Source organism: Ambystoma mexicanum, chromosome 8 (genome assembly GCF_040938575.1).
Source record: "Ambystoma mexicanum isolate Mex_15411 chromosome 8, UKY_AmexF1_1, whole genome shotgun sequence".
NCBI classification, from domain to species: domain Eukaryota; kingdom Metazoa; phylum Chordata; class Amphibia; order Caudata; family Ambystomatidae; genus Ambystoma; species Ambystoma mexicanum.
In genome coordinates, this window is record NC_090929.1 from 132,003,188 (window position 1) to 132,015,830 (window position 12,643).

The window sequence follows — 12,643 nt, forward strand, 5'->3', positions numbered from 1 at the left end:
ATATGAAAGTAAAGTACCTCAGAAGCGCCCCCGTCACTGCCTAACCATGTCTGTGCACTCAGCCGTGTTTCTATCTCGCCACCGCCGTCTCCCAGAGGTCCCGGGCAAGTCAGATGCACAAGCCGCCACAAATTCAGGCCAGAGGACCAGGCTGTTAAATCACGTAGTCCAGTTTCCCCTCAAAAATGACTTTCTTTACTTAGTCAGTGTGGATCAAGGAGCAAGTAAAGCACACAATGGCTAATCCCCCACACTAACGTGAGATGGGGGTTTAGATTCTATTAAAGACAAGGAGGCAATTATTATGCATTTCAATCTTTACTCTGAAACCCCAGCAGCAAAGAAAAAAAAAACTTTTACAAACAAAAAAGTTGTAATGAACAGAACTAAATAGAGTTCAATGTCAATGTAAGGGAGCTTCCCAATCCATCATGGAGGACAGGTCATGCCCTGCAGGAGACCAATGAGCAGGGACCCTTCCTTATATAAGTCCATTACTCTAAACCCAACTCCTCTTTCTGTAGCTGTCTTGAACCAGACGTCCACTGCACAGATCAGATGATAAATGATGAGGGCAAATCCAGCGAAGCTCTCGTACCACGCACTCCACATCTTGTAACTGTGAGCCACACTGCTGATCAGAATCTCCACTCGTAGCTGTAAGAACAACAAGAAAGAAGGGTGGGTGCATGGGAAAAACAACAAACCAAAGAATGTTCTTTCTTGAAACACCTGTGCACATGCATGTCATAACTATTATATAATATCATATCAAGGGTGGGTGGGTGGGATAATAATCGCCTCCTTGTCTTTAATAGAATCTAAACCCCCATCTCACGTTAGTGTGGGGGATTAGCCATTCTATGACAAGACAGGAGGCTCATATTATGCAAGTTCGAAGCCCTTGCATCTCATTAGAACCACCTGCTAAATACAATAGAGACAATATAATAAAATAATAGGAGAAGAAAATGTTTTAAATGCTTTCATTAGATCAATCAGCTGACCGCAAGAGTATTGCTCAAGGCTAGGCTGCCCACATAACTGTCTTATAAGGCATAGCCAAGTCTACTGCAAGAAAGCAACTCGAATATGTGCCAATTTCAGCGTTCCTTATAGGCCACCAAAACCAACTGGTTAAAGAGGGGGGAGGAACCCCGGACACAGTTTCCCTTTATTAATAGGTTAGAGAAACCATCGGAGTAATAAACTCCCATGTTGTCCAATCAACATTTAGAACACTTAAATTCATGCCATCTTTGGGAACCTAGATAGTAAACAAAAGAAGATAAACACTTAGCTCTCCTGGAGATAAATAAAAATTCCCCTTAAGGGTGAAAGCTTTGTAGGTTCCATCCCGTGCATTAAAGGAAGAAATCGTATTAGAAACAGGGCTTGTCACATAACCACACTGGGGAACCAAGTGGGAAAGACAAATCCTCATAAAAGGAAAAATGAGAGTAAAAAAGGTCGTTTATTAGTCTGTAATAGGACGACATATCCTGAGCGGAGCTAAAAAGCCATACACTTAACAAACAATGGCCCCAGACATATGTGTATACTAAGAAAGGTATGTCTTCTGGAGGCAGAAGCAGAATGGAAGAGAGGGGTCCCACTTGAAAAGTTAACCTGCCAAACCGCCAAGACAGAGACCTGCAGACCTCCTGAGCTCTTGAAGAAGGATTCTGCTACCATGACAAAAGGAATATATTTACAAAAAACCTGACCCTTAAGGGACCTAACTTGGCCAGGAGAAAAAATGTATCTTACATCCAATCGCTACCATTATAATGATATCCGATCCTCCTTTTAGATGTGTTTGGACCTTGTTCCCTCCTATATGGTTGATAAATCCCTTAGAGGATCATAAACTAACCAAAGGAGGACCACTAAATTCCATAGTTTTAGCAAAAAAACCTCTAAACTGCAAAAAACTGGGCACTAAACAGTTCAAATGCAGTTGCGCACCAGAAGAGGACTAATCTCTATCCTAGCCAATCTGAAGAAACCTTGAAACCCCCAGCACCCTATGCTGGAACCCTACTGCAAAACAATCTCCTGTGAAAAACCCCAAAGGGTCTACCTGCCATGCACGTGACTAGGAGAACCAAGTCATTAATTAAATAAATCCCAGTCCTCTGGAAATCACACTGACAGACACCTTCTGAGACAGTTAATGTAGAGACGTTGGAACGCCTTGTGATAGAGGGCCGTAATAACCTGGATGGAAGATGAGTAGCACTGTCATGCACCAGCCCTGGAAGCTTGTCCATCGCTGGAGGTACTCCTAACATGGATGCCAGAAGCAAGCCTAACGGTCTAGTCTATTCCAAGATGGCCGCCCACTTCTATAACCTGCTGATCAGACTAGCGCTTGGCGCGTTGTATCGAATTGCTACCAGCGCTGCCAGTCCCTTTCAGTGACTCGCTTTCTCTATACAGCATAGTTCCTAGCCTTTTTTCTGTGCCTTTCCACTCGTGGTGTTTTCAGGTCTTCAGGTAAGGTGATCGGGATCTATCCAAGCTGTCTTAGCTTTCACTACGCGTTTACTTCGTTACACGCGTATTCCTTATCAGTGTTTACTTTTGCGTTTCGCCCGGCCCGCCGTGTACAACCGCTATTGCGGTTGGGGTAATTCTGTATCTTTTCTGATCTATTCCCTATCTGTGTTTCCTCTAGTCCTTCTCTCAACCACTCTGTATAATTCGGCTTGTTACACTCTAAGCCGGTTTATTCATGGAGGCCAGAGATAACGAAGAGACCTGCGGTATCCCCACACGCTGAATCCAGCAACCTGCTCCTTATTCCATACCGGAGTGTTCCATAGCTGGAATTGGCAGACCTACGTTCCCGCTTCAGCAAGTCTTCGACAAGACCTCGGCTCTTCTCATCTCTATGGTCTTGATTCCATCAGGGTTTTTTGCCTATACGGCTTTTTCCCCGTTTAGGGCGTGCTCCTCTGGTAACCTCCGGTTCTGCATTAGATTCAGACCACGGAGGCGGCCGAGGGAGCGCGGCCCTATTTACGACAAAAAAAAGGAGAAGAAGAAGCCAGAGAAGAAGATCAAGAAGAGAAGCTCAGTCAGGGTGGAGGAAGAACCTGACCAAACAGGTGAGGAGGAGTCAGGGGAGGAGGAGACCCCGCTTGACAAGCACTCCCAGACCCCTCTATCCCACCAAGGGATATTGTGCCTTCCCAAAGGAGGAGAAACCTCACCCCACTTATCTAAGGAAAACAACCTTGCAACCCAAAGAAGGCTACCCTGATGACCACACAAAAGCTCAGCTTTACACCCTTAAAATACGCTTAACTTAGTGAAATACCAGGAAGTAGCGCAAAGGAAAATAAACTGATGGGAGGGAACCGCTCAGTTCGAGTCTGCACTGATCATGAGCCAGAACTCCTGTAAAAGGGAGAACGGAAGCATCAGGTGTTACTCCAAGAGATGAAAAAATACATTGCCCACAGCAAAATATCACTTATATATAGTGCTACGAACCCTCAGGTATTACGGTGTTGCTCAACACTACTACCAAAGGTGTGTGTGGTGTGAGGTGTTCACTCATCGATCTCAGCAGGATGAAAAGACTGATTTAGACCCTTCCAAATTAGGAACCTGCATCAGTAGGCTCAGCACAGAACTGAAGCCAGCACTCTATTCGCTGCACTGTAGAAAAAATAGATATATAAAGAAAGAGGCTAAACAACTCTAGAGGGTACAGAAACCTGCTTGTACTCCTCGAGCAGAGGAGAAATTGTAACACAGTGCTAGACGGTTAGCTAAAAATAGGCCAGGCCCTGGGAGGAAAATCATGGGGCAGGAACCAGAAAGCTATTATTTGGGAACTCGTCCCTCGGATACCAGCAAGTGTTTCTAAGCACTCCATCCAATTAGAACATGGTTGCCCAACTTGCCTTGCAACAAAACTGAACAGATACCCCCCGAGCTGACCTTGTTTCCACCAATAGTCCGAATAGTATAATGAATGTCAGAATGGGACAAATAGTAAGGGAAACACGCCACCCATTAAAGAGAGCATCAAGCCCTGCAGACCTCAATAGGGGTATAACGCATCATTTTTCCTTCCTAATGTCGAGAGAAAAATTCTGCAGCTTAATCATCACGGGTACTGGGTGGAGCAATTGTTATTGGGGAAAGCAAAAAACCTAAGGAGAGGACTAAGTTGCCCTGAAACTAACTAAGGTAAAGGGCGACAGAATTTTACTAAAAGACAAAGGTTAACACCAGAGTGATGGCTAAAGAGGAAGGTACAGCCCCCCACATGGGTCTGTTTACAACTACCTCCACACACTCTTTTCTTTAAAGTATTACATAAATAATATAATATAATATAAAAATATATATAAAAATATATAAAATATAAAAAATATCCAAGGAAGAGGGGTTACGCCGTCACAGGGGTCCGAACCCCAGCCCTTATAGAGGTTGATACCTACTGAGCTATCCGGGCTACTGACAATTCTGAAAACGCAACTGTGTTCCAGGCCTTATTCAAACATATTGTTTAGCAACAAATACACTGAGCAAGTGCATCTCAACTGCTCACCCCAGCAGGGTGTGGAACCAGCAGTATACGAGGGGTACACCTCGCAGGAGAACACCGGCAAAGCCTGTCACCGAGCCGGTGACCGCACACCTACAGGGAAGATAATGACAACTGCCACATGCAGCACCTAAAAAAAGTTGCCGACCTTAAGGGGGACTACACTGAGCAAGTGTACCTCCAACTGCTCGCCCGAGCAGGGCGTGATAATCAGCAGCACACGAGGGGGTAACCTCGCACTAGAATTCAGGCAGAACCTGAAACCGAGCAGGTTATGGCACATAGCTAGTTAAGGTAATCACCAATGCTATATGCAGCACACAAACAAAGTTGCCGACTTTAAGCGAGGAATACACTGAGCAAGTGTACCTCAAACTGCTCACCCTACCAGGGTGTGAAAACCAGCAGCACATGAGGAAATAACCTCTTATTCAAACTCAGGCAAAGCCTGAAGCCGAGCAGGCAAAGGATTGCTGTAATAGAGGAATACGGTGAGCAAGCGCACTTCAAGCTGCTCACCCAAGCAGGGTGTGGAAACCAGCAGCACATGAGGAACAAACCTTGTATTCAAACTCAGGCAGCATCACTCATAATACCTGTGCCGAAAGATTTCCGGCGCAACATTCTTGTATTGCCATAAATAGTGAAAGAGACACTCTCTTAATTTAATTTAATTTAATTCATGAGGGAGATGGATGATACATGCAGCCCCTAAGCAGAACTGCTGCCAGGCCGCGCGTGGGGACTGAAGTGTGTTCATTCATGGAAACAAGTACATTCGGCTTCCTTGAAAACGAAAAAACTCTCACTTTTGTTAAACTTAAATTTATTTAGCCTTTATATGCGCTACTAACCCGCAGGCACCATTGCTTGCATTTGAGGACATCGCAGGGGTCAGCCCATCCAGTGTGCAATGGATGAGCTTCATGCTGGGAGAACCACCTTAGTGATTATGGAGTCTCCCCTGCTAGGTAACTATTGCATGAATGAGTGCAATTGTGCGGTACGTGCCTTGTGTACCTAAGCATTCTTAATGCATTAGAGAGAGTCAGTTACCCATGTTTGATCAACGCAGTCTCATTTAGACGGCAGGCAGCAACACAATACAAGGAAATGTGCCGCACTTTCCCCTAGGCACAGGAAAACTGCTCCAGCTTCCCCACCCCCCCCCCCCCCACCTCAGGATTAAAGCAAAGCTTTTAACTCCTGCGCGCGAGGTGTCCGGGGAGGGAGGGGCCGGTCGGTGGTTAGCCGACACTTAAAACAAAACCTCCCTCCGCATGCCGGGTCTGAAGCAAAAAGCTTCTGGAAGGCACGCGACGGCGAGAGGAAGTACCAACCTGTGCGCAAGAGGTCTGAAGCTAACGGCTTCAAAAGACCTGCGCCACTCAATAAAATGTCATAAAACAACATAGCTCTGCTAATTGCAACCAAGCCACACGTGACGGCCTGAAGCGAGAGCTTCAAACCGGCCTGTGCGCGTTAGATAAACTGAAAGAAAATGTTTCACTAGAAACGGAATGCTCGCTTCACAAAAGGTAAAGCCCCATAAACAAGGCTCCGGTCGTATGTGACTCATTAATACCACAATAATACCGAGTAACATTTAACATAAGGAAACCCATTTTTTTGAAGATGAAAACAGTAAGCCTTACTATAAAGTAAACACTGCCCTCACACCATATAATATAAATATACATAGTATTCATATGCCAACAACTGACTAACATGTAAGGCACACTGAAATGGGGGACTGTGGTGTCAGCAGCAAAGAAAGAGGAGTTGGGTTTAGAGTATTGGACTTATATAAGGAAGGGTCCCTGCTCATTGATCTCCGGCAGGGCATGACCTGTCCTCCATGATGGATTGGGGAGCTCCCTTACATTGACATTGAACTCTATTTAGTTCTGTTCTTTACAACTTTTTTGTTTGTAAAAGTTTTTTTTTTTTCTTTGCTGCTGTGGTTTCAGAGTAAAGATTGAAATGCATAATATGAGCCTCCTGTCTTGTCATAGAATCCAACGTAAATGCGCACCTGCTACATGCAGGAGTAGTGGCAGACCAGGATCTATCAATAAATTGACAGCCCGTCAGGCTGCAGCATGTTGGGTCATGTAAGCAAACTGCCTCTGGAGCTAGCAGCATATTGCTGCCCATTGAGGGTGCACCAGCCAACGCCGACCACCAGCTCAGCGCCACAAAAGGATCCACCAAGCCCAGGATGCACAGGCTCTGAGCGGCTGCTGTCTCCAACAGGGTCGATGGCACAGACCTCGCTCCAGTGGCTCAGCCCGCAGCAATCAGGAGCTCCACAGCGGGAGCCTCAGCGCCTGAATCCCGCTGTCAGCTGCAACTCCTACAGTCACAGCATCTGGGCTCAGGCAGCTTCAGGAGTAGGATATGTTGTCCCCACCAGACTCCGGCACCACTTCCTTGCCACCGGATGCCCTGCCGAGCTGTATAGAAGGATTTGTTTTATGAGAGTATTTCTCTGGACACGGAGCGACGAAATCAAGTAGCCCTTTTCGAAGCTGCCTCAGCGGGGCCCCCAAAAATACAATAATTTAAAAAATGTATGTATTTATTCATAAGCTTTTTTTGTGTTTTGGCTATGGGTTCTAAAAGCTTTATAGACCTCACCCTCGGGCCGTACCATTGTTATGTGCACCTTGTTAAAGGCCTTCAACCGTGCGAGGTGTGTAAAGCTACATTACATTGATTGTTGCATAGAAAATGCAAATTGTGCAGGCAGAGCCCTAATCTGGAGGCTTTGCCTTTCAGTTACCACACCAAACAATTCAATTGACAGTCCATCCCAAACCCCAAGTAGGACCCAGGAGGAAGAAGGGAGGCATGGTATGCACGACAGTGGGGTACATTTCGTTCAATAGTTTTTTGATGTCCTGTAAGAGAGCTTGTCACCCTGTGTTTTCTGTGTGCTCTTGGCTTCAGCACTGCACTTTCCTGTGGGCACGTTGTATGCCAGTCTCTGATGTGGAGGTGTCTGTGGCCCGATATAGTTGCTCCTATCGCCAGCACAGATGCTTTTACACCATCAAATGCCAAATCTGACAGCAAATACTCTTGATCTTGCATGGATCTATTGATTGGGGTGCAGTCTACCCCTCTCTGATTGGCTTCTTTTTAGTGCGTGGACAGCCTGTGAGGTGTAGGAAACGTCGGTGCTTTCCTCTGAGGAACAAGTGGACCCCCTAACATAGGCTTTCTTAAGGACCAAATCCATGATTCTCTGTTGGGGCACTTACCGCCTCTTCTGCTTCCTTAAGGAACACCCTATTAGTCTGATAGTATACAGTTCACCCGAATGTTTGTTGGCATGGACATGTCCTCGCCCTTCAGTGGATATAATATGGACATGAATCTTGCATCGCCATGCACAGATTTCTTCCATTCCCAAAATTTAAAATTGTAATGTCTGCGTTCAGCAACATCCCAAATTCTTCCATGTGTGTAAATGGTCTAATCCTTGCTTCTGCGGATGGATTAGTGGTGTCCACTGTATGAAGCGCCATTCTCTAAGCTACTTGTGAAAGCCCCACCACAGGTATTTTCCCAGCCATGCTTACTTTCAGGTGAGGAATCAGTCCCAGGAATTGGATGAGTGGGGAGAGGAAGAAAGGAGCTTATTTTCCTGTCCTTTCTTCTTTTTCTTATGAGGGGTTTTCCTTTCAAGACTTTTCACAATTTCCTTAAAGTGTTTGTTGTTGTAATCTTATGTGAAGATTTCTTGTGCTTTTTAGTTTCAGGAAGTGGAGTTCTAGGCGGAATCGGAGGAAGTTAGTTTCCTCTTCTCCAGCGGAGCCCATTTTTCCGGTGATGCCCTCCTGACTCCAGTGTAACAATGTTTCAAGAGGGATTCCTAGCGGTCTTATGCCGCGCTCAATAGGAATATTAACATAGGCTGTACACACCCTGTTCGCCTGTTTGTTCTTGGTATCCACCAGCCTTCCACCGTCTGAGTGCTTCACTAGCTGCTAACCCCATACAAGCAATCCCTGAGAATACTTAACCATTTGCCTGTGTTATTCCGTTTGATGGAAGCGCTTGGGGATCACCGTCTAACCCCTTTCCCTGCCTTACTTCAGCCCAAACAGGGTGCAGTTCTCTGTCTCGGGTCCGTTATTGGGTCTTCCATCCGGCTGCTTCTGCTCACATTCCCATGGGGGTGGCACAAAGCCTGGTTTGCATATGGTCTTTCCCGTTTTGTAATGGCTTGGCAGGGGATGAAAGATGGTCTGGAGGGCTGCCCAGAGCAATGCCAGGGGTTTAAGATTGATTCTAAACCTTCCAGCGATTGCCTCTTTGTTTGCACATTCCGATGAACTACTTGATGGTCCTTCTGGATCCGAGTTCTTAGCCCTTCCACTGCCCTCTCCAAATGAATCGAGGGACCGAAGTACTGTTGCTCCTCCAAAGCTCAGCATTGAGGACATTTCACGTAGAAATGTAGCCCAGTTGCTCACCTCGGTGGGATACTGGGTGGGATACTGGGTGTTTTATACCTCCAGAGGAAAGAGGACTGTTTCCTAAATACATTTAAAAAATGGGTTCCTGTAATTGAGGTCCGTACCTCCAAACAAGTACTGGGACTACGAGGCGGGACATGGTGGTAATGTGCAGATGGCCTATAAGGGGTAGAGTGGTTGTAAAGTGGGAGGCTATAAATTCACTTATTTATTTAGCAAAGACTGTTAATCTGCGATCGGGAGCTAAGCCATCACCTGCATAGGGCATGGACAGTCTGCCTAAAGCTCATTCACATTTTTATTACATATATATATATATATATATATATATATATATATATATATATATATCAAAAAAGAAGAGGAAAATGAACCGCACTCTCCGCAGTCAAAATGAACAACAAATGCCCAATTTCCAAACGGAAAAAGCACAGCGCTCAACACTGAAAAGGTCATAAAAGAGTATTTAATGTTGCACAAAGAAATTTGTTTAAAATAAACAAAAATTACAAAATGTAGCTGGAACAGTAGCAAAAACAGAGGCAGGACGCCTGTAAAAACGGCCCGCACACAACGCGTTTCACACTCAACTGATATATATATATAGGTGCACAGTTTGGTATAGCCCAGTTCTACATTTCCCTTAAGACACAATGAACAAGGTGCTGAATAGTGACTTAGCTTAGCTATGAGTCGCGCAGGACTCTGCCAGGTGCGTTGAGCATCGGTCTACATGGCTTTCAGTATTGTAAAGCCCAGCATTGTAGTATGATGGGCTGCCGGATATTCACTATAAGAGATGTGCAATTACTCATTTAATATTTGTATGCTTCCAATTATCCCACTCTTCACCACCGTTACCCATATATTCCAAACATGCTGTGCACTAGGTATGGGTGGGGTGGTACCTCCAAAACGAATACCTACAATTTCCAGGGGTTTATCCAGGTTGAACTTTACTGGTTTTTCCTGAGCCTTGCTCAGTAGACGTTCTACTGGGTTGAACCATATGTCTATACATCGGAAGGCAAGTAGTAACTTGGAATAGTTTGTTGTAGGCATTTTATAAGCCTGCTAGGGAAGGGAATTCAAGCTAGGATAATCTCGTTACCATAGATTTCATCGAATACCATTTAATCTAATGAGATTACACCAGATTTATTTCACCGAAAATGCTAGGTGAAATGGTATATGTGTAATGCATAATAGTGGGGGTGTAGGGTAAGGGTATAAGTTAGGGTAGGGAGGAGTGAGGAGTAAGGGGAATATTTGGTGGGGTCTCATACCGCATTATAAAAGAAAAGTAGAAAAAGAAAAAAGTTCATTTCGTTTTTCGGTGATATGGATTCAGTGAAACCTCCATTAGGTGAAATATTTTCTAAGAAATCGCATACATCTGGATTATCTACCTTCGAGTAGAAGAATATCGATAATGGGCCCTAGGCACAGTTATGGAATTGGGTAGAACTGTTTGGTCGGGATGGGGGACATGAATTGTGGGTAGATCTGAATAGTGCAAAACAAGGGGGGGTCTGGGAAACGCTCTACCAGCACGAACACAGCCCATTGGCTTGGGTGCATGGCCCCTGGGAGAGTCTCAACCAAGTCTTTAGCTCACTGCTCTTTTCACAGAGAAAAATGTCCCCGCATATCAGTCTTTGTCACGCTCAGGGGCAGTCCAGCACCGAAATGCTAGGCAATTCTCCTCTGAACAAGAATACCACAGCAACCTCATACATGTGTTTCAGCCTTGTTGGGCATCATCAGTAAGGTGAAGCTGTGCCTCTCTAAGAACAGTGAGCAAGGGGTCCACATCTGGATTGCCCTGGTAACTTAGGATGAGACCCAAAGTTAATTTATGCAAAACAAGGGGGGGTCTGGGAAACTCTCTACCAGCATGAACACAGCCCATTGACTTGTTCTTGGGTAGATGGCACCTGGAAGAGTCTCAACCAAGTCTTTAGCTCACTGTTCTTTTCACAGGGAAGATATTTGCCCGCATATCAGTCTTTGTCCTGCCCAGGGGCAGTCCAACACCGAAATGCTAGGCAATACTCCTCTGAACAAGAGTACCACAGCAACCCCATACACTTGTTTCAGCCTTGTTGGGCATCATCAGTGAGGTGAAGCTGTGCCTCTCTAAGAACAGTGAACAAGGGGTCCACGTCTGGATTGCCCTAGTAACTTAGGGTGAGACCCAAAGTTAATTTATGCAAAACAAGGGGGGATCTGGGAAACTCTCTATCAGCACGAACACAGCCCATTGACTTGTTCTTGGGTGGATGGCCCCTGGGAGAGTCTCAACCAAGTCTTTAGCTCACTGTTCTTTTCACAGCGAAGACATTTCTTTGCATATCAGTCTTTGTCCTGCACAGGGGCAGTCCAGCACCGAAATGCTAGGCAATTCTCCTCTGAACAAGAGTACCACAGCAACCCCATACACGTGTTTCAACCTTGTTGGGCATCATCAGTGAGGTGAAGCTGTGCCTCTCTAAGAACAGTGAGCAAGGGGTCCAAGTCTGTATCGCCGTGGTAACTTAGGGTGAGACCCAAAGTTAATTTATGCAAAACAAGTAGGGGTCTGGGAAACTCTCTACCAGCACGAACACAGCCCATTGTTCTTGGGTGGATGGCCCCTGGGAGAGTCTCTCTACCAGCACGAACACAGCCCATCTTGTTCTTGGGTGGATGGCCCCTGGGAGAGTCTCAACCAAGTCTTTAGCTCACTGTTCTTTTCACAGAGAAGAAATGTCCCCGCATATCAGTCTTTGTCCTGCCCAGGGGCAGCCCAGCACCGAAATCCAAGGCAATTATCCTCTGAACAAGAGTACCAACAGCAACCCCATACACATGTTTCAGCCTTGTTGGGCATCATCAGTGAAGTGAAGCTGTGCCTCTCTAAGAACAGTGAGCAAGGGCTCCACGTCTGGATCGCCCTGGTAACTTTGGGTGAGACCCAAAGTTAATTTATGCAAAACAAGGGGGGGGGTCTAGGTGAAGAGGCAGTGAGCCCCTCATTCATTTTGTGGGTGGAGAAGAAGGCCAAAGCACTAAGAACCCCATGTGCATTTTGTAGGCATAGGAGAAATGCATTACTGTCCTTTTATTGTACGGCAGTGGTGAATAATATGAACAGGTCTGAATTTGCTTTAGTACCCAAAGTTGCTAGGGGACAAGAGATGAACGCAGCTTTTGGGTGTTTTTCACATGCTACAAAAGCGGCTGCATGCAATGCAGAATCCCAAATAGAACGTGGGTCTAGCCACTGACCACACCAGTCAATCGCTAGCCACATCGCTCTTCCTTTGCAAGGAATAGGGGCATTCGTCTCAAGTAAATCTGGAGCATTGGGAAAAAATAGTTATGCCCCTAGACCCCATTTGCATCAGATTCCAGAGGATGGTGTTCAGGAAGATGAGGACGTTGATTCTGCACCATCGGAGGCAGAAGAGATGACATCAGCTCAGCAACAAAGAGTGCAATCCACAGATGAGGAACAAGAGGCCATTCTGAGAATGAGACACCTGTAATTGCCTGACAAAGATTATATTCTGTCCCCTGATTTGAGTCTCAGACACCTGTACTTTGA

General features: G+C 45.7%; 1 long non-coding RNA gene across 2 annotated transcripts in view; it reads right to left on the reverse strand.

The window, feature by feature from the left end:
- Positions 1–305: 305 nt before the first annotated feature.
- LOC138471704 (uncharacterized) overlaps positions 306–12,643 on the reverse strand; it is a 57,166-nt gene continuing 44,828 nt past the window's right edge. For both annotated transcript variants that reach the window (XR_011268494.1, XR_011268495.1), the window contains exon 3: positions 306–657. This is a non-coding gene — a long non-coding RNA (uncharacterized lncRNA). The remainder of the gene's footprint in view (positions 658–12,643) is intronic.